This window comes from Petromyzon marinus, chromosome 63, assembly GCF_048934315.1.
Source record: "Petromyzon marinus isolate PM22_M1 ecotype Great Lakes invasive population chromosome 63, UKy_Petmar_22M1.pri1.0, whole genome shotgun sequence".
Lineage (NCBI taxonomy): Eukaryota > Metazoa > Chordata > Hyperoartia > Petromyzontiformes > Petromyzontidae > Petromyzon > Petromyzon marinus.
In genome coordinates this window covers 5,278,775-5,304,847 of record NC_133729.1, presented here as the reverse complement: position 1 = coordinate 5,304,847, position 26,073 = coordinate 5,278,775, and the positions used below count along the sequence as shown (strand labels likewise).

The following is a 26,073-nucleotide window of genomic DNA, read 5'->3' as shown; positions in this document are numbered from 1 at the left end:
AAAACGTCATGGACAGGATTTGAACCTGTGCGGGGAGACCCCATTGGATTTCAAGTCCAACGCCTTAACCACTCGGCCACCATGACACTGAAACCTATATTCCTCTAACAGATATCTGAGTTTCTTAGTCTTGTCCAGCAACTCAAAATTACATCCAAATAATATATAAGAAAATGTCGAAGCATAATTGCCAGTTGAACGTGAGAGGAGATATCCCATTGGTTTTCAAGGCCAATGCCTTACCCATTCGACACTGAAATCTATATTCGAACAGATATCTGAGTTGCTTAGCCTTATCCAATAACTCAAAATTCCTTATAAGCTTCACAAAAATACGTGAGAACACTTCAAAGCTTCAACGATTTGATACGTGTGTAGATACCCCAATCGATATCAAGTCTAATGCCTTTACTACTCGGGCACCATGACACCCTGATGCATGTGTTCTTCCAACGAATATCTAAGTTTATTAGTCCTGTCCAATAACCTCACATTACTTATGAAGATTAAAAAAATAAGTGCGAAAACTTCATGGACAGGATTTGAACCTGTGCAGGGAGATCCCGTTGGATTTCGAATCCAACGCCTTAACCACTCGCCACCATGACACTGAAACCTGCATTCCTCTAGCAGATATCTGAGTTTCTTAGTCTTGTCCAACAACTCAAAATTCCATTCAAATAATATGTAAGAAAATGTCAAAACTTAATTGACAGTTGAACTTGAGAGGTGATACCACATTAGTTTTCAAGGCCAACGCCATACCCATTCGACCCTGCAATATATATTCGAGCAGATATCTGAGTTGCTTAGTCTTATCAAATAACTCAAAATTCCTTATAAACATCACAAAAACACGTGAGGACACTTCAAAGCTTCAACGATTTCATATGTGTGTAGATACCCCATTCGATATCAAATCCAATGCCTTAACTACACGGCCACCATGACACCCTGATGCATGTGTTCTTCTAACGAATATCTAATTTTATTATTCCTGTCCAATAACCTCACATTACTTATAAACATTGAAAAAATAAGTGCGAAAACTTCATGGACAGGATTTGAACCTGTGCGGGGAGACCCCATTGGATTTCGAGTCCAACGCCTTAACCACTCGGCCACCATGACACAGAAACGTATATTCCTCTAACAGATATCTGAGTTTCTTAGTCTTGTCCAACAACTCAAAATTCCATCCAAATAATACGTAAGAAAATGTCGAAGCATAATTGCCAGTTGAACGTGAGAGGAGATATCCCATTGGTTTTCAAGGGCAACGCCTTACCTATTCGACCCTTCAATCTATATTCGAACAGATATCTGAGTTGCTTAGTCTTATCCAATAACTAAAAATTCCTTATAAGCATCACGAAAATATGTGAGAACACTTCAAAGCTGCAAGGATAAGATTTTAATGTGTTGTGGAGATACCTCATTCGATATCAAGTCAAATGCCTTAACTACACGGCCACCATGACACCCTGATGCATGTGTTCTTCTAACGAATATCTAAGTTTATTTGTCCTGTCCAATAACCTCAAATTACTTTTAAACATTGAAAATTTTTCAAAACGTCATGGACAGGATTTGAACCTGTGCGGGGAGACCCCATTGGATTTCAAGTCCAACGCCTTAACCACTCGGCCACCATGACACTGAAACCTATATTCCTCTAACAGATATCTGAGTTTCTTAGTCTTGTCCAACAACTCAAAATTCCATCCAAATAATACGTAAGAAAATGTCGAAGCATAATTGCCAGTTGAACGTGAGAGGAGATATCCCATTGGTTTTCAAGGCCAATGCCTTACCCATTCGACACTGAAATCTATATTCGAACTGATATCTGAGTTGCTTAGCCTTATCCAATAACTCAAAATTCCTTATAAGCTTCACAAAAATACGTGAGAACACTTCAAAGCTTCAACGATTTGATACGTGTGTAGATACCCCATTCGATATCAAATCTAATGCCTTAACTACTCGGCCACCATGACACCCTGATGCATGTGTTCTTCCAACGAATATCTAAGCTTATTAGTCCTGTCCAATAAACTCACATTACTTATGAACATTGAAAAAACAAGTGAGAAAACTTCAAAACGTCATGGACAGGATTCGAACCTGTGCGGGGAGACCCCATTGGATTTCGAGTCCAACGCCTTAACCACTCGGCCACCATGACACTGAAACCTATATTCCTCTGACATATATCTGAGTTTCTTAGTCTTGTCCAACAACTCAAAATTCCATCCAAATAATACGTAAGAAAATGTCAAAAAATCATTGACAGTTGAACTTGAGAGGAGATACTCCATTGGTTTTCAAGGGCAACGCCTTACCTATTCGACCCTTCAATCTATATTCGAACAGATATCTGAGTTGCTTAGTCTTATCCAATAACTAAAAATTCCTTATAAGCATCACGAAAATATGTGAGAACACTTCAAAGCTGCAAGGATAAGATTTTAATGTGTTGTGGAGATACCTCATTCGATATCAAGTCAAATGCCTTAACTACACGGCCACCATGACACCCTGATGCATGTGTTCTTCCAACGAATATCTAAGTTTATTAGTCCTGTCTAATAACCTCACATTACTTATGAAGATTAAAAAAATAAGTGCGAAAACTTCATGGACAGGATTTGAACCTGTGCAGGGAGATCCCGTTGGATTTCGAGTCCAACGCCTTAACCACTCGCCACCATGACACTGAAACCTGCATTCCTCTAGCAGATATCTGAGTTTCTTAGTCTTGTCCAACAACTCAAAATTCCATTCAAATAATATGTAAGAAAATGGCAAAACTTAATTGACAGTTGAACTTGAGAGGAGATACCACATTAGTTTTCAAGGCCAACGCCATACCCATTCGACCCTGCAATATATATTCGAGCAGATATCTGAGTTGCTTAGTCTTATCAAATAACTCAAAATTCCTTATAAACATCACAAAAACACGTGAGGACACTTCAAAGCTTCAACGATTTGATATGTGTGTAGATACCCCATTCGATATCAAATCCAATGCCTTAACTACACGGCCACCATGACACCCTGATGCATGTGTTCTTCTAACGAATATCTAATTTTATTATTCCTGTCCAATAACCTCACATTACTTATGAACATTGAAAAAACAAGTGAGAAAACTTCAAAACGTCATGGACAAGATTTGAACCTGTGTGGGGAGACCCCATTGGATTTCGAGTCCAACGCCTTAACCACTCGGCCACCATGACACAGAAACGTATATTTCTCTAACAGATATCTGAGTTTCTTAGTCTTGTCCAACAACTCAAAATTCCATCCAAATAATACGTAAGAAAATGTCGAAGCATAATTGCCAGTTGAACGTGAGAGGAGATATCCCATTGGTTTTCAAGGCCAATGCCTTACCCATTCGACACTGAAATCTATATTCGAACTGATATCTGAGTTGCTTAGCCTTATCTAATAACTCAAAATTCCTTATAAGCTTCACAAAAATACGTGAGAACACTTCAAAGCTTCAACGATTTGATACGTGTGTAGATACCCCATTCGATATCAAATCTAATGCCTTAACTACTCGGCCACCATGACACCCTGATGCATGTGTTCTTCCAACGAATATCTAAGCTTATTAGTCCTGTCCAATAACCTCACATTACTTATGAACATTGAAAAAACAAGTGAGAAAACTTCAAAACGTCATGGACAGGATTTGAACCTGTGCGGGGAGACCCCATTGGATTTCGAGTCCAACGCCTTAACCACTCGGCCACCATGACACTGAAACCTATATTCCTCTGACATATATCTGAGTTTCTTAGTCTTGTCCAACAACTAAAAATTCCATCCAAATAATACGTAAGAAAATGTCAAAAAATCATTGACAGTTGAACTTGAGAGGAGATACTCCATTGGTTTTCAAGGGCAACGCCTTACCTATTCGACCCTTCAATCTATATTCGAACAGATATCTGAGTTGCTTAGTCTTATCCAATAACTAAAAATTCCTTATAAGCATCACGAAAATATGTGAGAACACTTCAAAGCTACAAGGATAAGATTTTAATGTGTTGTGGAGATACCTCATTCGATATCAAGTCAAATGCCTTAACTACACGGCCACCATGACACCCTGATGCATGTGTTCTTCTAACGAATATCTAAGTTTATTTGTCCTGTCCAATAACCTCAAATTACTTTTAAACATTGAAAAATTTTCAAAACGTCATGGACAGGATTTGAACCTGTGCGGGGAGACCCCATTGGATTTCAAGTCCAACGCCTTAACCACTCGGCCACCATGACACTGAAACCTATATTCCTCTAACAGATATCTGCGTTTCTTAGTCTTGTCAAGCAACTCAAAATTACATCCAAATAATATATAAGAAAATGTCGAAGCATAATTGCCAGTTGAACGTGAGAGGAGATATCCCATTGGTTTTCAAGGCCAATGCCTTACCCATTCGACACTGAAATCTATATTCGAACAGATATCTGAGTTGCTTAGCCTTATCCAATAACTCAAAATTCCGAATAAGCTTCACAAAAATACGTGAGAACACTTCAAAGCTTCAACGATTTGATACGTGTGTAGATACCCCATTCGATATCAAGTCTAATGCCTTTACTACTCGGGCACCATGACACCCTGATGCATGTGTTCTTCCAACGAATATCTAAGTTTATTAGTCCTGTCCAATAACCTCACATTACTTATGAAGATTAAAAAAATAAGTGCGAAAACTTCATGCACAGGATTTGCACCTGTGCAGGGAGATCCCGTTGGATTTCGAGTCCAACGCCTTAACCACTCGCCACCATGACACTAAAACCTGCATTCCTCTAGCAGATATCTGAGTTTCTTAGTCTTGTCCAACAACTCAAAATTCCATTCAAATAATATGTAAGAAAATGTCAAAACTTAATTGACAGTTGAACTTGAGAGGAGATACCACATTCGTTTTCAAGGCCAACACCATACCCATTCGACCCTGCAATATATATTCGAGCAGATATCTGAGTTGCTTAGTCTTATCAAATAACTCAAAATTCCTTATAAACATCACAAAAACACGTGAGGACACTTCAAAGCTTCAACGATTTGATATGTGTGTAGATACCCCATTCGATATCAAATCCAATGCCTTAACTACACGGCCACCATGACACCCTGATGCATGTGTTCTTCTAACGAATATCTAAGCTTATTAGTCCTGTCCAATAACCTCACATTACTTATGAACATTGAAAAAACAAGTGAGAAAACTTCAAAACGTCATGGACAGGATTTGAACCTGTGCGGGGAGACCCCATTGGATTTCGAGTCCAACGCCTTAACCACTCGGCCACCATGACACTGAAACCTATATTCCTCTGACATATATCTGAGTTTCTTAGTCTTGTCCAACAACTCAAAATTCCATCCAAATAATACGTAAGAAAATGTCAAAAAATCATTGACAGTTGAACTTGAGAGGAGATACTCCATTGGTTTTCAAGGGCAACGCCTTACCTATTCGACCCTTCAATCTATATTCGAACAGATATCTGAGTTGCTTGGTCTTATCCAATAACTAAAAATTCCTTATAAGCATCAAGAAAATATGTGAGAACACTTCAAAGCTGCAAGGATAAGATTTTAATGTGTTGTGGAGATACCCCATTCGATATCAAGTCAAATGCCTTAACTACACGGCCACCATGACACCCTGATGCATGTGTTCTTCTAACGAATATCTAAGTTTATTTGTCCTGTCCAATAACCTCAAATTACTTTTAAACATTGAAAAAATTTCAAAACGTCATGGACAGGATTTGAACCTGTGCGGGGAGACCCCATTGGATTTCAAGTCCAACGCCTTAACCACTCGGCCACCATGACACTGAAACCTATATTCTTCTAACAGATATCTGAGTTTCTTAGTCTTGTCCAACAACTCAAAATTCCATCCAAATAATACGTAAGAAAATGTCGAAGCATAATTGCCAGTTGAACGTGAGAGGAGATATCCCATTGGTTTTCAAGGCCAATGCCTTACCCATTCGACACTGAAATCTATATTCGAACTGATATCTGAGTTGCTTAGCCTTATCCAATAACTCAAAATTCCTTATAAGCTTCACAAAAATACGTGAGAACACTTCAAAGCTTCAACGATTTGATATGTGTGTAGATACCCCATTCGATATCAAATCCAATGCCTTAACTACACGGCCACCATGACACCCTGATGCATGTGTTCTTCTAACGAATATCTAAGCTTATTAGTCCTGTCCAATAACCTCACATTACTTATGAACATTGAAAAAACAAGTGAGAAAACTTCAAAACGTCATGGACAGGATTTGAACCTGTGTGGGGAGACCCCATTGGATTTCGAGTCCAACGCCTTAACCACTCGGCCACCATGACACTGAAACCTATATTCCTCTGACATATATCTGAGTTTCTTAGTCTTGTCCAACAACTCAAAATTCCATCCAAATAATACGTAAGAAAATGTCAAAAAATCATTGACAGTTGAACTTGAGAGGAGATACTCCATTGGTTTTCAAGGGCAACGCCTTACCTATTCGACCCTTCAATCTATATTCGAACAGATATCTGAGTTGCTTGGTCTTATCCAATAACTAAAAATTCCTTATAAGCATCAAGAAAATATGTGAGAACACTTCAAAGCTGCAAGGATAAGATTTTAATGTGTTGTGGAGATACCCCATTCGATATCAAGTCAAATGCCTTAACTACACGGCCACCATGACACCCTGATGCATGTGTTCTTCTAACGAATATCTAAGTTTATTTGTCCTGTCCAATAACCTCAAATTACTTTTAAACATTGAAAAAAATTCAAAACGTCATGGACAGGATTTGAACCTGTGCGGGGAGACCCCATTGGATTTCAAGTCCAACGCCTTAACCACTCGGCCACCATGACACTGAAACCTATATTCCTCTAACAGATATCTGAGTTTCTTAGTCTTGTCCAACAACTCAAAATTCCATCCAAATAATACGTAAGAAAATGTCAAAAAATCATTGACAGTTGAACTTGAGAGGAGATACTCCATTGGTTTTCAAGGGCAACGCCTTACCTATTCGACCCTTCAATCTATATTCGAACAGATATCTGAGTTGCTTAGTCTTATCCAATAACTAAAAATTCCTTATAAGCATCACGAAAATATGTGAGAACACTTCAAAGCTGCAAGGATAAGATTTTAATGTGTTGTGGAGATACCTCATTCGATATCAAGTCAAATGCCTTAACTACACGGCCACCATGACACCCTGATGCATGTGTTCTTCCAACGAATATCTAAGTTTATTAGTCCTGTCTAATAACCTCACATTACTTATGAAGATTAAAAAAATAAGTGCGAAAACTTCATGGACAGGATTTGAACCTGTGCAGGGAGATCCCGTTGGATTTCGAGTCCAACGCCTTAACCACTCGCCACCATGACACTGAAACCTGCATTCCTCTAGCAGATATCTGAGTTTCTTAGTCTTGTCCAACAACTCAAAATTCCATTCAAATAATATGTAAGAAAATGGCAAAACTTAATTGACAGTTGAACTTGAGAGGAGATACCACATTAGTTTTCAAGGCCAACGCCATACCCATTCTACCCTGCAATATATATTCGAGCAGATATCTGAGTTGCTTAGTCTTATCAAATAACTCAAAATTCCTTATAAACATCACAAAAACACGTGAGGACACTTCAAAGCTTCAACGATTTGATATGTGTGTAGATACCCCATTCGATATCAAATCCAATGCCTTAACTACACGGCCACCATGACACCCTGATGCATGTGTTCTTCTAACGAATATCTAATTTTATTATTCCTGTCCAATAACCTCACATTACTTATGAACATTGAAAAAACAAGTGAGAAAACTTCAAAACGTCATGGACAAGATTTGAACCTGTGTGGGGAGACCCCATTGGATTTCGAGTCCAACGCCTTAACCACTCGGCCACCATGACACAGAAACGTATATTTCTCTAACAGATATCTGAGTTTCTTAGTCTTGTCCAACAACTCAAAATTCCATCCAAATAATACGTAAGAAAATGTCGAAGCATAATTGCCAGTTGAACGTGAGAGGAGATATCCCATTGGTTTTCAAGGCCAATGCCTTACCCATTCGACACTGAAATCTATATTCGAACTGATATCTGAGTTGCTTAGCCTTATCTAATAACTCAAAATTCCTTATAAGCTTCACAAAAATACGTGAGAACACTTCAAAGCTTCAACGATTTGATACGTGTGTAGATACCCCATTCGATATCAAATCTAATGCCTTAACTACTCGGCCACCATGACACCCTGATGCATGTGTTCTTCCAACGAATATCTAAGCTTATTAGTCCTGTCCAATAACCTCACATTACTTATGAACATTGAAAAAACAAGTGAGAAAACTTCAAAACGTCATGGACAGGATTTGAACCTGTGCGGGGAGACCCCATTGGATTTCGAGTCCAACGCCTTAACCACTCGGCCACCATGACACTGAAACCTATATTCCTCTGACATATATCTGAGTTTCTTAGTCTTGTCCAACAACTAAAAATTCCATCCAAATAATACGTAAGAAAATGTCAAAAAATCATTGACAGTTGAACTTGAGAGGAGATACTCCATTGGTTTTCAAGGGCAACGCCTTACCTATTCGACCCTTCAATCTATATTCGAACAGATATCTGAGTTGCTTAGTCTTATCCAATAACTAAAAATTCCTTATAAGCATCACGAAAATATGTGAGAACACTTCAAAGCTACAAGGATAAGATTTTAATGTGTTGTGGAGATACCTCATTCGATATCAAGTCAAATGCCTTAACTACACGGCCACCATGACACCCTGATGCATGTGTTCTTCTAACGAATATCTAAGTTTATTTGTCCTGTCCAATAACCTCAAATTACTTTTAAACATTGAAAAATTTTCAAAACGTCATGGACAGGATTTGAACCTGTGCGGGGAGACCCCATTGGATTTCAAGTCCAACGCCTTAACCACTCGGCCACCATGACACTGAAACCTATATTCCTCTAACAGATATCTGCGTTTCTTAGTCTTGTCAAGCAACTCAAAATTACATCCAAATAATATATAAGAAAATGTCGAAGCATAATTGCCAGTTGAACGTGAGAGGAGATATCCCATTGGTTTTCAAGGCCAATGCCTTACCCATTCGACACTGAAATCTATATTCGAACAGATATCTGAGTTGCTTAGCCTTATCCAATAACTCAAAATTCCGAATAAGCTTCACAAAAATACGTGAGAACACTTCAAAGCTTCAACGATTTGATACGTGTGTAGATACCCCATTCGATATCAAGTCTAATGCCTTTACTACTCGGGCACCATGACACCCTGATGCATGTGTTCTTCCAACGAATATCTAAGTTTATTAGTCCTTTCTAATAACCTCACATTACTTATGAAGATTAAAAAAATAAGTGCGAAAACTTCATGGACAGGATTTGAACCTGTGCAGGGAGATCCCGTTGGATTTCGAGTCCAACGCCTTAACCACTCGCCACCATGACACTGAAACCTGCATTCCTCTAGCAGATATCTGAGTTTCTTAGTCTTGTCCAACAACTCAAAATTCCATTCAAATAATATGTAAGAAAATGGCAAAACTTAATTGACAGTTGAACTTGAGAGGAGATACCACATTAGTTTTCAAGGCCAACGCCATACCCATTCTACCCTGCAATATATATTCGAGCAGATATCTGAGTTGCTTAGTCTTATCAAATAACTCAAAATTCCTTATAAACATCACAAAAACACGTGAGGACACTTCAAAGCTTCAACGATTTGATATGTGTGTAGATACCCCATTCGATATCAAATCCAATGCCTTAACTACACGGCCACCATGACACCCTGATGCATGTGTTCTTCTAACGAATATCTAATTTTATTATTCCTGTCCAATAACCTCACATTACTTATGAACATTGAAAAAACAAGTGAGAAAACTTCAAAACGTCATGGACAAGATTTGAACCTGTGTGGGGAGACCCCATTGGATTTCGAGTCCAACGCCTTAACCACTCGGCCACCATGACACAGAAACGTATATTTCTCTAACAGATATCTGAGTTTCTTAGTCTTGTCCAACAACTCAAAATTCCATCCAAATAATACGTAAGAAAATGTCGAAGCATAATTGCCAGTTGAACGTGAGAGGAGATATCCCATTGGTTTTCAAGGCCAATGCCTTACCCATTCGACACTGAAATCTATATTCGAACTGATATCTGAGTTGCTTAGCCTTATCTAATAACTAAAAATTCCTTATAAGCATCAAGAAAATATGTGAGAACACTTCAAAGCTGCAAGGATAAGATTTTAATGTGTTGTGGAGATACCCCATTCGATATCAAGTCAAATGCCTTAACTACACGGCCACCATGACACCCTGATGCATGTGTTCTTCTAACGAATATCTAAGTTTATTTGTCCTGTCCAATAACCTCAAATTACTTTTAAACATTGAAAAAATTTCAAAACGTCATGGACAGGATTTGAACCTGTGCGGGGAGACCCCATTGGATTTCAAGTCCAACGCCTTAACCACTCGGCCACCATGACACTGAAACCTATATTCCTCTAACAGATATCTGCGTTTCTTAGTCTTGTCAAGCAACTCAAAATTACATCCAAATAATATATAAGAAAATGTCGAAGCATAATTGCCAGTTGAACGTGAGAGGAGATATCCCATTGGTTTTCAAGGCCAATGCCTTACCCATTCGACACTGAAATCTATATTCGAACAGATATCTGAGTTGCTTAGCCTTATCCAATAACTCAAAATTCCGAATAAGCTTCACAAAAATACGTGAGAACACTTCAAAGCTTCAACGATTTGATACGTGTGTAGATACCCCATTCGATATCAAGTCTAATGCCTTTACTACTCGGGCACCATGACACCCTGATGCATGTGTTCTTCCAACGAATATCTAAGTTTATTAGTCCTTTCTAATAACCTCACATTACTTATGAAGATTAAAAAAATAAGTGCAAAAACTTCATGGACAGGATTTGAACCTGTGCAGGGAGATCCCGTTGGATTTCGAGTCCAACGCCTTAACCACTCGCCACCATGACACTGAAACCTGCATTCCTCTAGCAGATATCTGAGTTTCTTAGTCTTGTCCAACAACTCAAAATTCCATTCAAATAATATGTAAGAAAATGGCAAAACTTAATTGACAGTTGAACTTGAGAGGAGATACCACATTAGTTTTCAAGGCCAACGCCATACCCATTCTACCCTGCAATATATATTCGAGCAGATATCTGAGTTGCTTAGTCTTATCAAATAACTCAAAATTCCTTATAAACATCACAAAAACACGTGAGGACACTTCAAAGCTTCAACGATTTGATATGTGTGTAGATACCCCATTCGATATCAAATCCAATGCCTTAACTACACGGCCACCATGACACCCTGATGCATGTGTTCTTCTAACGAATATCTAATTTTATTATTCCTGTCCAATAACCTCACATTACTTATGAACATTGAAAAAACAAGTGAGAAAACTTCAAAACGTCATGGACAAGATTTGAACCTGTGTGGGGAGACCCCATTGGATTTCGAGTCCAACGCCTTAACCACTCGGCCACCATGACACAGAAACGTATATTTCTCTAACAGATATCTGAGTTTCTTAGTCTTGTCCAACAACTCAAAATTCCATCCAAATAATACGTAAGAAAATGTCGAAGCATAATTGCCAGTTGAACGTGAGAGGAGATATCCCATTGGTTTTCAAGGCCAATGCCTTACCCATTCGACACTGAAATCTATATTCGAACTGATATCTGAGTTGCTTAGCCTTATCTAATAACTAAAAATTCCTTATAAGCATCAAGAAAATATGTGAGAACACTTCAAAGCTGCAAGGATAAGATTTTAATGTGTTGTGGAGATACCCCATTCGATATCAAGTCAAATGCCTTAACTACACGGCCACCATGACACCCTGATGCATGTGTTCTTCTAACGAATATCTAAGTTTATTTGTCCTGTCCAATAACCTCAAATTACTTTTAAACATTGAAAAAATTTCAAAACGTCATGGACAGGATTTGAACCTGTGCGGGGAGACCCCATTGGATTTCAAGTCCAACGCCTTAACCACTCGGCCACCATGACACTGAAACCTATATTCCTCTAACAGATATCTGAGTTTCTTAGTCTTGTCCAGCAACTCAAAATTACATCCAAATAATATATAAGAAAATGTCGAAGCATAATTGCCAGTTGAACGTGAGAGGAGATATCCCATTGGTTTTCAAGGCCAATGCCTTACCCATTCGACACTGAAATCTATATTCGAACTGATATCTGAGTTGCTTAGCCTTATCCAATAACTCAAAATTCCTTATAAGCTTCACAAAAATACGTGAGAACACTTCAAAGCTTCAACGATTTGATACGTGTGTAGATACCCCATTCGATATCAAATCTAATGCCTTAACTACTCGGCCACCATGACACCCTGATGCATGTGTTCTTCCAACGAATATCTAAGCTTATTAGTCCTGTCCAATAACCTCACATTACTTATGAACATTGAAAAAACAAGTGAGAAAACTTCAAAACGTCATGGACAGGATTTGAACCTGTGCGGGGAGACCCCATTGGATTTCGAGTCCAACGCCTTAACCACTCGGCCACCATGACACTGAAACCTATATTCCTCTGACATATATCTGAGTTTCTTAGTCTTGTCCAACAACTCAAAATTCCATCCAAATAATACGTAAGAAAATGTCAAAAAATCATTGACAGTTGAACTTGAGAGGAGATACTCCATTGGTTTTCAAGGGCAACGCCTTACCTATTCGCCCCTTCAATCTATATTCGAACAGATATCTGAGTTGCTTAGTCTTATCCAATAACTAAAAATTCCTTATAAGCATCACGAAAATATGTGAGAACACTTCAAAGCTGCAAGGATAAGATTTTAATCTGTGGAGATACCCATTCGATATCAAATCTAATGCCTTAACTACTCAGCCACCATGACACCCTGATGCATGTGTTCTTCCAACGAATATCTAAGCTTATTAGTCCTGTCCAATAACCTCAAATTACTTTTAAACATTGAAATTTTTTCAAAACGTCATGGCCAGGATTTGAACCTGTGCGGGGAGACCCCATTGGATTTCGAGTCCAACGCCTTAACCACTCGGCCACCATGACTCTGAAACCTATATTCCTCTAACAGATATCTGAGTTTCTTAGTCTTGTCCAGCAACTCAAAATTACATCCAAATAATATATAAGAAAATGTCGAAGCATAATTGCCAGTTGAACGTGAGAGGAGATATCCCATTGGTTTTCAAGGCCAATGCCTTACCCATTCGACACTGAAATCTATATTCGAACTGATATCTGAGTTGCTTAGCCTTATCCAATAACTCAAAATTCCTTATAAGCTTCACAAAAATACGTGAGAACACTTCAAAGCTTCAAAGATTTGATACGTGTGTAGATACCCCATTCGATATCAAGTCTAATGCCTTTACTACTCGGCCACCATGACACCCTGATGCATGTGTTCTTCCAACGAAGATCTAAGTTGATTAGTCCTGTCCAATAACCTCACATTACTTAAGAAGATTGAAAAAATAAGTGAGAAAACTTCATGGACAGGATTTGAACCTGGGAGGGAGACCCCATTGAGATTTCGAGTCCAACGCCTTAATCACTCGCCACCATGACACTAAAACCTGCATTCCTCTAGCAGATATCTGAGTTTCTTAGTCTTGTCCAACAACTCAAAATTCCATTCAAATAATATGTAAGAAAATGTCAAAACATCATTGACAGTTGAACTTGAGAGGAGATACTCCATTGGTTTTCAAGGCCAACGCCTTACCCATTCGACCCTGCAATATATATTCGAACAGATATCTGAGTTGCTTAGTCTTATCCAATAACTCAAAATTCCTTATAAGCATCACGAAAATATGTGAGAACACTTCAAAGCTGCAAGGATAAGATTTTAATCTGTGGAGATACCCATTCGATATCAAATCTAATGCCTTAACTACTCAGCCACCATGACACCCTGATGCATGTGTTCTTCCAACGAATATCTAAGCTTATTAGTCCTGTCCAATAACCTCAAATTACTTTTAAACATTGAAAATTTTTCAAAACGTCATGGACAGGATTTGAACCTGTGCGTTGAGACCCCGTTGGATTTCGAGTCCAACGCCTTAACCACGCACCACCATGACACTGAAACCTGCATTCCTCTAGCAGATATCTGAGTTTCTTAGTCTTGTCCAGGAACTCAAAATTACATCCAAATAATATATAAGAAAATGTCGAAGCATAATTGCCAGTTGAACGTGAGAGGAGATATCCCATTGGTTTTCAAGGCCAATGCCTTACCCATTCGACACTGAAATCTATATTTGAACAGATATCTGAGTTGCTTAGTCTTATCCAATAACTCAACATTCTTTATAAGCTTCACAAAAATACGTGAGAACACTTCAAAGCTTCAACGATTTGATACGTGTGTAGATACCCCATTCGATATCAAGTCTAATGCCTTTACTACTCGGGCACCATGACACCCTGATGCATGTGTTTTTCCAACGAATATCTAAGTTTATTAGTCCTGTCCAATAACCTCACATTACTTATGAAGATTGAAAAAATAAGTGAGAAAACTTCATGGACAGGATTTGAACCTGTGCGTTGAGACCCCGTTGGATTTCGAGTCCAACGCCTTAACCACGCACCACCATGACACTGAAACCTGCATTCCTCTAGCAGATATCTGAGTTTCTTAGTCTTGTCCAGGAACTCAAAATTACATCCAAATAATATATAAGAAAATGTCGAAGCATAATTGCCAGTTGAACGTGAGAGGAGATATCCCATTGGTTTTCAAGGCCAATGCCTTACCCATTCGACACTGAAATCTATATTTGAACAGATATCTGAGTTGCTTAGTCTTATCCAATAACTCAACATTCTTTATAAGCTTCACAAAAATACGTGAGAACACTTCAAAGCTTCAACGATTTGATACGTGTGTAGATACCCCATTCGATATCAAGTCTAATACCTTTACTACTCTCGCACCATGACACCCTGATGCATGCGTTCTTCCAACGAATATCTAAGTTTATTAGTCCTGTCCAATAACCTCACATTACTTATGAAGATTGAAAAAATAAGTGAGAATACTTCATGGACAGGATTTGAACCTGTGCGGGGAGACCCCGTTGGATTTTGAGTCCAACGCCTTAACCACTCGCCACCATGACACTGAAACCTGCATTCCTCTCGCAGATATCTGAGTTTCTTAGTCTTGTCCAACAACTCAAAATTCCATTCAAATAATATGTAAGAAAATGTCAAAACTTAATTGACAGTTGAACTTGAGAGGAGATACCACATTGGTTTTCAAGGCCAACGCCATACCCATTCGACCCTGCAATATATATTCGAACAGATATCTGAGTTGCTTAGTCTTATCAAATAACTCAAAATTCCTTATAAACATCACAAAAACACGTGAGAACACTTCAAAGCTTCAACGATTTGATATGTGTGTAGATACCCCATTCGATATCAAATCCAATGCATTAACTACACGGCCACCATGACACCCTGATGCATGTGTTCTTCTAACGAATATCTAATTTTATTATTCCTGTCCAATAACCTCACATTACTTATGAACATTCAAAAAATAAGTGAGAAAACTTGAAAACGTCATGGACAGGATTTGAACCTGTGTGGGGAGACCCCATTGGATTTCGAGTCCAACGCCTTAACCACTCGGCCACCATGACACTGAAACGTATATTCCTCTAACAGATATCTGAGTTTCCTAGTCTTGTCCAACAACTAAAAATTCCATCCAAATAATACGTAAGAAAATGTAAAAAAATCATTGACAGTTGAACTTGAGAGGAGATACTCCATTGGTTTTCAAGGCCAACGCCTTACCCATTCGACCCTTCAATCTATATTCGAACAGATATCTGAGTTGCTTAGTCTTATCCAATAACTCAAAATTCCTTATAAGCATCACGAAAATATGTGAGAACACTTCAAAGCTGCAAGGATAAGATTTTAACGTGTTGTGGAGATACCCCATTCGATATCACGTCAAATGCCTTAACTACACGGCCACCATGACACCTTGATGCATGTGTTCTTCTAACGAATATCTAAGTTTATTTGTCCTGTCCAATAACCTCAAATTACTTTTAAACATTGAAAAAAATTCAAAACGTCATGCACAGGATTTGAACCTGTGCGGGGAGACCCCATTAGATTTCAAGTCCAACGCCTTAACCACTCGGCCACCATGACACTGAAACCAATATTCCTCTAACAGGTATCTGAGTTTCTTAGTCTTGTCCAGCAACTCAAAATTACATCCAAATAATATATAGGAAAATGTCGAAGCATAATTGCCAGTTGAACGTGAGAGGAGATATCCCATTGGTTTTCAAGGCCAATGCCTTACCTATTCGACACTGAAATCTATATTCGAACAGATATCTGAGTTGCTTAGCCTTATCCAATAACTCAAAATTCCTTATAAGCTTCACAAAAATACGTGAGAACACTTCAAAGCTTCAACGATTTGATACGTGTGTAGATACCCCATTCGATATCAAGTCTAATGCCTTTACTACTCGGGCACCATGACACCCTGATGCATGTGTTCTTCCAACGAATATCTAAGTTTATTAGTCCTGTCCAATAACCTCACATTACTTATGAAGATTAAAAAAATAAGTGCGAAAACTTCATGGACAGGATTTGAACCTGTGCAGGGAGATCCCGTTGGATTTCGAATCCAACGCCTTAACCACTCGCCACCATGACACTGAAACCTGCATTCCTCTAGCAGATATCTGAGTTTCTTAGTCTTGTCCAACAACTCAAAATTCCATTCAAATAATATGTAAGAAAATGTCAAAACTTAATTGACAGTTGAACTTGAGAGTAGATACCACATTAGTTTTCAAGGCCAACGCCTTACCCATTCGACACTGAAATCTATATTTGAACAGATATCTGAGTTGCTTAGTCTTATTCAATAACTCAACATTCTTCATAAGCTTCACAAAAATACGTGAGAACACTTCAAAGCTTCAACGATTTGATACGTGTGTAGATACCCCATTCGATATCAAGTCTAATGCCTTTACTACTCGGGCACCATGACACCCTGATGCATGTGTTCTTCCAACGAATATCTAAGCTTATTAGTCCTGTCCAATAACCTCACATTACTTATGAACATTGCAAAAATAAGTGAGAAAACTTTAAAACGTCATGGACAGGATTTGAACCTGTGCGGGGAGACCCCATTGGATTTCGAGTCCAACGCCTTAACCACTCGGCCACCATGACACTGAAACGTATATTCCTCTAACAGATATCTGAGTTCCTTAGTTTTGTCCAACAACTCAAAATTCCATCCAAATAATACGTAAGAAAATGTCAAAACATCATTGACAGTTGAACTTGAGAGGAGATACTCCATTGGTTTTCAAGGCCAACGCCTTACCCATTCGACCCTGAAATCAACATTGGAAAATATATATGAGTTGCTTAGTCTTATCCAATAACTCAAAATTCCTTATAAGCATCACGAAAATATGTGAGAACACTTCAAAGCTGCAAGGATAAGATTTTAATCTGTGGAGATACCCATTCGATATCAAATCTAATGCCTTAACTACTCGGCCACCATGACACCCTGATGCATGTGTTCTTCCAACGAATATCTAAGCTTATTAGTCCTGTCCAATAACCTCACATTACTTATGAACATTGAAAAAATAAGTGAGAGAACTTCAAAACGTCATGGACAGGATTTGAACCTGTGCGGGGAGACCCCATTGGATTTCAAGTCCAACGCCTTAACCACTCGGCCACCATGACACTGAAACCAATATTCCTCTAACAGATGTCTGAGTTTCTTAGTCTTGTCCAGCAACTCAAAATTACATCCAAATAATATATAAGAAAATGTCGAAGCATATTTGCCAGTTGAACGTGAGAGGAGATATCCCATTGGTTTTCAAGGCCAATGCCTTACCCATTCGACACTGAAATCTATATTTGAACAGATATCTGAGTTGCTTAGTCTTATCCAATAACTCAACATTCTTTATAAGCTTCACAAAAATACGTGAGAACACTTCAAAGCTTCAACGATTTGATACGTGTGTCGATACCCCATTCGATATCAAGTCTAATGCTTTTACTACTCGGGCACCATGACACCCTGATGCATGTGTTCTTCCAACGAATATCTAAGTTTATTAGTCCTGTCCAATAACCTCACATTACTTATAAAGATTGAAAAAATAAGTGAGAATACTTCATGGACAGGATTTGAACCTGTGCGGGGAGACCCCGTTGGATTTCAAGTCCAACACGTTAACCACTCGCCACCATTACACTGAAACCTGCATTCCTCTAGCAGATATCTGAGTTTCTTAGTCTTGTCCAACAACTCAAAATTCCATTCAAATAATATGTAAGAAAATGTCAAAACTTAATTGACAGTTGAACTTGAGAGGAGATACCACATTAGTTTTCAAGGCCAACGCCATACCCATTCGACCCTGCAATATATATTCGAACAGATATCTGAGTTGCTTAGTCTTATCAAATAACTCAAAATTCCTTATAAACATCACAAAAACACGTGAGGACACTTCAAAGCTTCAACGATTTGATATGTGTGTAGATGCCCCATTCGATATCAAATCCAATGCCTTAACTACACGGCCACCATGACACCCTGATGCATGTGTTCTTCCAACGAATATCTAAGCTTATTAGTCCTGTCCAATAACCTCACATTACTTATGAACATTGAAAAAACAAGTGAGAAAACTTCAAAACGTCATGGACAGGATTTGAACCTGTGCGGGGAGACCCCATTGGATTTCGAGTCCAACGCCTTAACCACTCGGCCACCATGACACTGAAACCTATATTCCTCTGACATATATCTGAGTTTCTTAGTCTTGTCCAACAACTCAAAATTCCATCCAAATAATACGTAAGAAAATGTCAAAAAATCATTGACAGTTGAACTTGAGAGGAGATACTCCATTGGTTTTCAAGGGCAACGCCTTACCTATTCGACCCTTCAATCTATATTCGAACAGATATCTGAGTTGCTTAGTCTTATCCAATAACTAAAAATTCCTTATAAGCATCACGAAAATATGTGAGAACACTTCAAAGCTGCAAGGATAAGATTTTAATGTGTTGTGGAGATACCCCATTCGATATCAAGTCAAATGCCTTAACTACACGGCCACCATGACACCCTGATGCATGTGTTCTTCCAACGAATATCTAAGCTTATTAGTCCTGTCCAATAACCTCAAATTACTTTTAAACATTGAAACATTTTCAAAACGTCATGGACAGGATTTGAACCTGTGCAGGGAGACCCCATTGGATTTCAAGTCCAACGCCTTAACCACTCGGCCACCATGACACTGAAACCAATATTCCTCTAACAGATATCTGAGTTTCTTAGTCTTGTCCAGCAACTCAAAATTACATCCAAATAATATATAAGAAAATGTCGAAGCATAATTGCCAGTTGAACGTGAGAGGAGATATCCCATTGGTTTTCAAGGCCAATGCCTTACCCATTCGACACTGAAATCTATATTCGAACAGATATCTGAGTTGCTTACCCTTATTCAATAACTCAAAATTCCTTATAAGCTTCACAAAAATACGTGAGAACACTTCAAAGCTTCAACGATTCGATACGTGTGTAGATACCCCATTCGATATCAAGTCTAATGACGTTACTACTCGGGCACCATGCCACCCTGATGCATGTGTTCTTCCAACGAATATCTAAGTTTATTTGTCCTGTCCAATAACTTTACATTACTTATGAAGATTGAAAAAATAAGTGCGAAAACTTCATGGACAGGATTTGAACCTGTGCGGGGAGACCCCGTTGGATTTCGAGTCCAACACGTTAACCACTCGCCACCATGACACTGAAACCTGCATTCCTCGAGCAGATATCTGAGTTTCTTAGTCTTGTCCAATAACTCAAAATTCCTTATAAGCATCACGAAAATATGTGAGAACACTTCAAAGCTGCAAGGATAAGATTTTAACGTGTTGTGGAGATACCCCATTCGATATCAAGTCAAATGCCTTGATATCGAATGGCTCCTTATTAATGATTCGTGTATGTGTTGAGTGGTATGAATTGGGTTGAGTGGGCAAGTGTTCGGGATCATTTCTTTGCGTCAAGAAGGCGCCAGGTGATCCGGTGGCAGTGTGAGTATCATACGTATAGCTGGATTCCTTCTATCACGGCAGCCGGGGTTCGGCCCACAACTGGTTCACGAGTTGACACGGAGCTCGCCGTTGGCCCGATGATCCATCGGCAGTTGACACTCTTGCTTGGCGTCGCTTGGTGGCGCGTTCTCTGGCGATTTAACGATGCTTCGTTCGTTGCGATACTTCTTCTGATGGTGCTGAATTTGCACGGCGTAGCGTGTCGCTAAACAGCGAGCCTCGCCATTCTGGGTGAGTTGTTGAGTCTTCTTCTGCGTCGGTGGTTGGCTGGTATCTTCAGGTTGGTCGCCGTCTTCTGCCGCTGGTTGCTGATCTGCTTTCAACGCTCGCGGGTCTCTCTTTTATGCCAAAATTTCTCCTTCTGGCTCCGCCTTCTTACAAGGGCCGGATCTCCCTTTGATCTCGCTCTGTGTTGTGGGGGTTGGAGTATGCGTGTCCGTGTGTGTGTATGTCATTTAACATTTATTTTATCATAGTTTGGTACCGTACCACCTGCAGTTATGATTCTGTATGCGACTCAAGGTATGTTGTAGCAGTGTTCCATCGCGGTGCTTGATTTTTATTTCCAAGAAGAGATTTGCTCTCTCGAGCGTATGCACATTCTTATCGCGTGCTGCTGGAAGACAAAGGCGGCCGGGAGTTTCTCTTTATCTCTGGCTGGCCCTCGGTTTAACACCGCACAAATATTATTTGGTTTTACGTTTCCCAAGATTTGTGATTTAACACCGTCACCACGACGCACTTCCTCGGGATTTATTAATTTTCGTTCCCCTGTCTGTATCCAGGGATCCGCGCTGTTAAGCTTGAGTTATTAATTATTTTATTTCATTTTTGATGTCCTGAGTTTAAGAGGTCAGTTTTTCGATTGTTGGAATTCATATCCCTTGGTTTTTGCAAGGTCGTGTAACGGCAAGATGTAATGTAATTTGAGGTGAATAACGTTAGTGTTAATATAATGTATGTGAAGTAATAACCCACTAGGGAGATTATAGTCTGGTGTTGGGTTTTTTTTTTGTATAGTGTGTGGATTCTTTATGATGTCGACTCATTTGTTGCTAAGTTCTGAACTTTAACCGTTGTATTAATAGCAACGAAGGATAAAATTGTTTAGACTTCGCGTGTGCGTGGCGTCCGATTGTCTGCGATCTCCCAGAGGCGGGGGGGGGGAGTTCCTGAAGCCTGGAATTCCCCCTCGGGCTTCATTAGTTATTCCCCCTTCCCTTTCCCTCTTTGATTTTGGGGTTTTTATTACTTTATTGTTCATCTCCTGGCAGCCTGTGGTGTGTGAGGGGAGGGGGTTGTCCGTCTCCCCCCTCTCTTTGCCCCGGAATTTTTTTTATTTTTTAATGGCCTTTTACGACCTCCAGCTGCTGGCTGCTGGGTGTTGGTCCTTGTCGGTTTGAGGGTGTTTATTTATTTATCGATTATTATTTTTAAAAAAAATTTCGGCAAATATTATTATTAATAATATCAATTTTGGAAAAAGGCCTATATATACAACAGGGGGGGCTCATCTGCAATTGTGTGTTTCAGTCCCCTTATGTGCATGGGTTCTCTCCACGTACTCAAGTTTTCTTCCAATACAAATTATTCGTTTAACGGACCAAGAAAGACCCGCCTATAAATGAGTCCTGACAAACATTTCACTCACACAATTTTATTTTAATCAGTGTGTTTTTTTTTTCAATGGAAATGTTTTGGTGAATAGGCAGGACACATGGGAATGTTTTTTTGTCCTCCCAAATACTTATCCTGCTCGTGAATGGGATAAAACAAATATGTGTCCGATATATTTCGGCTAATGCTAGCATTTATAACGGTGGCAATAAGCGGAAGGTCAAAATAAGCTACACGTGATCAATTCATCGCGGGAGAGGTGGATTGAGAAACTTTCCAAGTTTTGGGGTGAGAGGGCTCGAGGCTTGAACTTAAACTCTTTTTTTATTGGGCTCTAAATTAATCATAAAAGATACAGCGTCGATACTCTCTTGTAAATGTCAATGAAACGCACATTTTTGGGGAATCAGCGACGACCAGCGCTGGAATCAGGTAACTTTCATGGGGAAACCAGAACAGGAAATACCTTCCCTTCCCCTTACAGCAATTAATGAAGGTAGCGAAGGTTGTATGGTTTATATTGTTCATTTTAACACGATATGAATACAGAGTCCTACTCTCTCTGAAATAATATCGTCTTGTCTTTTTTTGTGGGCTCCTATTGAGTCTTGGACCTTGGGAAATTAGTTATCAATGACAAACTCCGTGACTTTCGCTTTAATTGGTAACCATTCATTATTATCAGTGGTGATTATTATTCGATAAACATTAACCCACAGCAGGGCTACATTGCGGGCAGCACAGCAAAATACATTGTTAGGCTGTACCTCAATGACCCTGCGTATATACACTCCCCGCCTTCACCAACTCACACTTGACCAGAGTGGTGAAATATGCTCAAATAACACCCACGACCCACATGGGCAGGCTCTGATCCAGCAGTGAATTGAGTTAGAATGACTGTCCGTGGCTAACACCAGTAGCGATCATTTGAACCAGTCCAGAAAAACCTCTTCACCAACCCACAATGACCAGTTTAGCGAAATATGTTAAAACGACGGCGAAATTGACAAAAGACGTAATTATACTAACCACATGGTCCAGCATAAAAATATATATTTTAAAGAAAAGTATTTAATTACGGTATGAGTAATAAACGTTTGTCTCAGACGGAAAAGAAAAGCCACACACCCCAGCAAATTTACCGATACAAAAGCCAATATGTGTCGCGGTCACCCTGCTCAATATAAGCAATGAGCAGTACTCGTGTCCCACTGGCAGACCAGAACTGGGATTGGAAATTTCACTTTTCCTCATGGCAGTGGTCGGTCTCTTACCAGTGCATGAAAAATAAAAAAATATACGGACCACTAAGCGTGGAGTGATTAACTACACCCAGCAACCCAGATATTACATTGTCACCATATGAGGTTGCAATTTAATAACCTCAATATTTTCGTCTTATTTTTAGCACCTAGTTTGTATTGTTTGTTCTTATTTAGTTTTGCTCAAAACTTGTTCAAAACTAAATAATGACAAACCTCACTGACTTTCAAGGCTCTATAACGAGGAGGGTGCCACTACGTTATCGCAGTAGGGGGCGACAATTGCCATGCGTTTCTCAATTGAGGAATAAGCAGCTAATTTAAAAAAAAAATTGGGGAATTTGGACCATGACGCTGGCACGTGACAGCATCTTTAACATCCACTGTAATTATATATGGTTAATACAGCCACTGTATTAATCTGGGTGGCCTGCTGGAGTAGAAGCACATACCTTTTGAACAGGTGACGAGCGCAAGGTCTGCAGGTCACCTCCCTCACTTTGGAATACCCTCCCGGCATCTTCTCTACGGCAGAACCAATACCTCTGCCGTAGCTGGCCATTGCTATAACGCTGTGGGCTCGCTTGATAATGTTTTTTTCCGAGACCAAGGTACTCTGCAAACCTTCGGGCAACTATCAAAGGTTTGTTCATGAAGCCATCCAGATATATAAACATAGACATAACTTCAACCGAGAAGATGGATACAAATTGAGCAATCATTGGAAGGATGTTATCAACCAGGTAAAGCCTTAACTGCTTGTGGTTGTTTCCATCTGACCTGCCGCTTACGAGTACATTTTTCCGAGTTATTCCCCCCCCCCCCCCGTGTCCCACACTCAGCTTCCCACTTCTAGCCCCGCCCACTTCCCCCCCCCCCAGCCTCACTTCTCCCCCTAGCGCTCACGCACCCCCCCCCTCTCTCTCCCCCCTTACCTCCCCCTTTCTTACCTATATAACCTCTTGCCACGGCAGCTCTCTTGCCTACTTCAGCAGTTTTCTTCCTGTGGTTGTTCCACCTGATGAGGATCGCTTGTGTTGTGATCGGAACGTCGTGATTTGTTTTATTTTATTTAATTTCTACCTACGTGACTTTACCGAAAGAACCAAAGAGTATGTATCTAGGTATGTTGAACTTCTTTCGCACCGTACGTAGTCAACTGTGCTAATCGGAGGTGCGGGGTGGAATGGCAACAAACTAAACGCAAAAAGCAGTCCTAGAGAAATGAGTTTGTAATCTAGGTTTAATCTTGACTTTCAATCTAGATTTTCTCCAACCTCTTAAAATAACCTTGGCTAAATGCAAGAAGGACGGTCCCTCTCATCTATTACAACCTTGAAGGTGCTGTTTGTTGATGGCCGCTTGATGTTTTGGCCTTCAGGCCCTATTTTTTTTAAATGCCCTCTTTCGGAATGGATTCTTCATCCATACAACGATTGCCATGACGCAACCTATAAACCGAGAAGTGGTGTGAAAAGGGATCTAAAAAATACATAACATCCACGTTTTAAAAAAGTGGAAAACGGAGTTACATTATTTCCTCCCAACTTCTTTCATCTTCACCGCTACGGATGTATGTATGTTTAACACGTAGGCTTTCGCGACCAATATTATTCATAATAAAGGTTTTTGGGTTAGATCGGGTTATTTATAAATGTGTCGTAACCCTCCACCACCCGACACGGTCAATCAGCAAAAAAGTGTCACGTTGACAAGAGACAATTAGTTCACTACTTTAGCCTACCGGTGTGTTGAAGAGTGAATACACAACATTTACAGTTTGAATACGACGTTTCGCTGGTAATTACATCCAGCATCATCGGGCAATTCGCCAGAATGGTAAAGCCCTCACTTGCTCCCGGTCTTAAATAGAGCAGCAGGGTGACGTCATCATTTAACTCATTCAGGTGGAGTAATTATATAATCGATTGGTAATCAGTCAATGATTATGATTAGTAATGAGTTGTAGATTAGAAATTAGTTGTAATGTGTGTTATTGTGATTATATACTACGTTAGTAATCTGTTAATTAGTTTGTGTTCCCCCTATAAGGAATTGTAAAATGTATTATTTAATAATACGCTTCCAAGCCGCACTAAGCCTTTAGCTATCCGAGCGATTAAAGTTATTACTATTTCTCTCAAGTTCAATGGATTCTCTAATTAGTCTTTGCCAGTAATAACACACTCCCGTTCCTAGATATTTTGCTTGAACATGGCCTAAACGGTAAAATAACACACAGCGTTTACAGAAAGCAAATGCACACTGATGCCTATCTGAATGCAGATTCGCATCATCATCCAGCTTAGAAATCCTCTCTTATCAAGACGCTCATACATCGGGCTAAAACAGTGTCAGATGGTGAAAGTCTAGTGAGAAAGATCAAACATGTTAAAGAAGCATTACGACAGAATGGCTACAATAATACTCAAATTAACAGAGCACTGAATGCCAAATCACGATCGCAAAGCAACACTGCTGAAAGCGATCAGATTGTTAAAACGATTAAAATTCCATATATCTCAGGAGTAACTGACAAATTAGCCCGTGTTTTGCAAAAGCAAAACATTACAGTAAGATTTGGTACAGTACACAACATTCAAAAACTAGTATCTTGCACTAAAGACGAATTACCTAAATTATCAACAGAAGGTGTATATCGGATTAATTGTTTATGTGGCAGATGCTATATTGGACAGACGGAACGTAACATCAGCATAAGACTAAAAGAACACCAAATAAATATTAAATTATCTCAAACACAACTGTTGGCAGTGGA

The 26,073-nt window shown here is 39.4% G+C and overlaps 29 non-coding genes across 29 annotated transcripts; all 29 read right to left on the bottom strand.

Annotated features, from left to right (window-relative positions):
- Nucleotides 1-4: 4 nt before the first annotated feature.
- On the bottom strand, nucleotides 5-86 carry TRNAS-UGA (transfer RNA serine (anticodon UGA)). Its single transcript has one exon. It is a non-coding gene; the product is annotated as a tRNA-Ser (tRNA).
- Nucleotides 87-1,049: 963 nt separating this feature from the next.
- On the bottom strand, nucleotides 1,050-1,131 carry TRNAS-CGA (transfer RNA serine (anticodon CGA)). The gene has a single exon. It is a non-coding gene; the product is annotated as a tRNA-Ser (tRNA).
- Nucleotides 1,132-1,575: 444 nt separating this feature from the next.
- Nucleotides 1,576-1,657, bottom strand: TRNAS-UGA (transfer RNA serine (anticodon UGA)). The gene has a single exon. It is a non-coding gene; the product is annotated as a tRNA-Ser (tRNA).
- A 449-nt stretch (nucleotides 1,658-2,106) lies between these two features.
- Nucleotides 2,107-2,188, bottom strand: TRNAS-CGA (transfer RNA serine (anticodon CGA)). The gene has a single exon. It is a non-coding gene; the product is annotated as a tRNA-Ser (tRNA).
- A 978-nt stretch (nucleotides 2,189-3,166) lies between these two features.
- Nucleotides 3,167-3,248, bottom strand: TRNAS-CGA (transfer RNA serine (anticodon CGA)). The gene has a single exon. It is a non-coding gene; the product is annotated as a tRNA-Ser (tRNA).
- A 449-nt stretch (nucleotides 3,249-3,697) lies between these two features.
- On the bottom strand, nucleotides 3,698-3,779 carry TRNAS-CGA (transfer RNA serine (anticodon CGA)). Its single transcript has one exon. It is a non-coding gene; the product is annotated as a tRNA-Ser (tRNA).
- Nucleotides 3,780-4,223: 444 nt separating this feature from the next.
- On the bottom strand, nucleotides 4,224-4,305 carry TRNAS-UGA (transfer RNA serine (anticodon UGA)). Its single transcript has one exon. It is a non-coding gene; the product is annotated as a tRNA-Ser (tRNA).
- Nucleotides 4,306-5,276: 971 nt separating this feature from the next.
- On the bottom strand, nucleotides 5,277-5,358 carry TRNAS-CGA (transfer RNA serine (anticodon CGA)). Its single transcript has one exon. It is a non-coding gene; the product is annotated as a tRNA-Ser (tRNA).
- A 444-nt stretch (nucleotides 5,359-5,802) lies between these two features.
- On the bottom strand, nucleotides 5,803-5,884 carry TRNAS-UGA (transfer RNA serine (anticodon UGA)). Its single transcript has one exon. It is a non-coding gene; the product is annotated as a tRNA-Ser (tRNA).
- A 449-nt stretch (nucleotides 5,885-6,333) lies between these two features.
- On the bottom strand, nucleotides 6,334-6,415 carry TRNAS-CGA (transfer RNA serine (anticodon CGA)). The gene has a single exon. It is a non-coding gene; the product is annotated as a tRNA-Ser (tRNA).
- A 444-nt stretch (nucleotides 6,416-6,859) lies between these two features.
- TRNAS-UGA (transfer RNA serine (anticodon UGA)) lies at nucleotides 6,860-6,941 on the bottom strand. The gene has a single exon. It is a non-coding gene; the product is annotated as a tRNA-Ser (tRNA).
- Nucleotides 6,942-7,919: 978 nt separating this feature from the next.
- TRNAS-CGA (transfer RNA serine (anticodon CGA)) lies at nucleotides 7,920-8,001 on the bottom strand. Its single transcript has one exon. It is a non-coding gene; the product is annotated as a tRNA-Ser (tRNA).
- Nucleotides 8,002-8,450: 449 nt separating this feature from the next.
- TRNAS-CGA (transfer RNA serine (anticodon CGA)) lies at nucleotides 8,451-8,532 on the bottom strand. The gene has a single exon. It is a non-coding gene; the product is annotated as a tRNA-Ser (tRNA).
- A 444-nt stretch (nucleotides 8,533-8,976) lies between these two features.
- Nucleotides 8,977-9,058, bottom strand: TRNAS-UGA (transfer RNA serine (anticodon UGA)). The gene has a single exon. It is a non-coding gene; the product is annotated as a tRNA-Ser (tRNA).
- A 971-nt stretch (nucleotides 9,059-10,029) lies between these two features.
- Nucleotides 10,030-10,111, bottom strand: TRNAS-CGA (transfer RNA serine (anticodon CGA)). Its single transcript has one exon. It is a non-coding gene; the product is annotated as a tRNA-Ser (tRNA).
- Nucleotides 10,112-10,555: 444 nt separating this feature from the next.
- On the bottom strand, nucleotides 10,556-10,637 carry TRNAS-UGA (transfer RNA serine (anticodon UGA)). The gene has a single exon. It is a non-coding gene; the product is annotated as a tRNA-Ser (tRNA).
- A 971-nt stretch (nucleotides 10,638-11,608) lies between these two features.
- Nucleotides 11,609-11,690, bottom strand: TRNAS-CGA (transfer RNA serine (anticodon CGA)). The gene has a single exon. It is a non-coding gene; the product is annotated as a tRNA-Ser (tRNA).
- A 444-nt stretch (nucleotides 11,691-12,134) lies between these two features.
- Nucleotides 12,135-12,216, bottom strand: TRNAS-UGA (transfer RNA serine (anticodon UGA)). The gene has a single exon. It is a non-coding gene; the product is annotated as a tRNA-Ser (tRNA).
- Nucleotides 12,217-12,665: 449 nt separating this feature from the next.
- Nucleotides 12,666-12,747, bottom strand: TRNAS-CGA (transfer RNA serine (anticodon CGA)). Its single transcript has one exon. It is a non-coding gene; the product is annotated as a tRNA-Ser (tRNA).
- Nucleotides 12,748-13,187: 440 nt separating this feature from the next.
- TRNAS-CGA (transfer RNA serine (anticodon CGA)) lies at nucleotides 13,188-13,269 on the bottom strand. The gene has a single exon. It is a non-coding gene; the product is annotated as a tRNA-Ser (tRNA).
- A 2,006-nt stretch (nucleotides 13,270-15,275) lies between these two features.
- TRNAL-CAA (transfer RNA leucine (anticodon CAA)) lies at nucleotides 15,276-15,356 on the bottom strand. Its single transcript has one exon. It is a non-coding gene; the product is annotated as a tRNA-Leu (tRNA).
- Nucleotides 15,357-15,805: 449 nt separating this feature from the next.
- Nucleotides 15,806-15,887, bottom strand: TRNAS-CGA (transfer RNA serine (anticodon CGA)). The gene has a single exon. It is a non-coding gene; the product is annotated as a tRNA-Ser (tRNA).
- A 444-nt stretch (nucleotides 15,888-16,331) lies between these two features.
- On the bottom strand, nucleotides 16,332-16,413 carry TRNAS-UGA (transfer RNA serine (anticodon UGA)). The gene has a single exon. It is a non-coding gene; the product is annotated as a tRNA-Ser (tRNA).
- Nucleotides 16,414-17,384: 971 nt separating this feature from the next.
- TRNAS-CGA (transfer RNA serine (anticodon CGA)) lies at nucleotides 17,385-17,466 on the bottom strand. Its single transcript has one exon. It is a non-coding gene; the product is annotated as a tRNA-Ser (tRNA).
- A 452-nt stretch (nucleotides 17,467-17,918) lies between these two features.
- TRNAS-UGA (transfer RNA serine (anticodon UGA)) lies at nucleotides 17,919-18,000 on the bottom strand. Its single transcript has one exon. It is a non-coding gene; the product is annotated as a tRNA-Ser (tRNA).
- Nucleotides 18,001-18,441: 441 nt separating this feature from the next.
- On the bottom strand, nucleotides 18,442-18,528 carry TRNAS-UGA (transfer RNA serine (anticodon UGA)). The gene has a single exon. It is a non-coding gene; the product is annotated as a tRNA-Ser (tRNA).
- Nucleotides 18,529-18,971: 443 nt separating this feature from the next.
- On the bottom strand, nucleotides 18,972-19,053 carry TRNAS-CGA (transfer RNA serine (anticodon CGA)). The gene has a single exon. It is a non-coding gene; the product is annotated as a tRNA-Ser (tRNA).
- Nucleotides 19,054-19,497: 444 nt separating this feature from the next.
- On the bottom strand, nucleotides 19,498-19,579 carry TRNAS-UGA (transfer RNA serine (anticodon UGA)). Its single transcript has one exon. It is a non-coding gene; the product is annotated as a tRNA-Ser (tRNA).
- A 441-nt stretch (nucleotides 19,580-20,020) lies between these two features.
- TRNAS-CGA (transfer RNA serine (anticodon CGA)) lies at nucleotides 20,021-20,101 on the bottom strand. The gene has a single exon. It is a non-coding gene; the product is annotated as a tRNA-Ser (tRNA).
- Nucleotides 20,102-26,073: the final 5,972 nt, after the last annotated feature.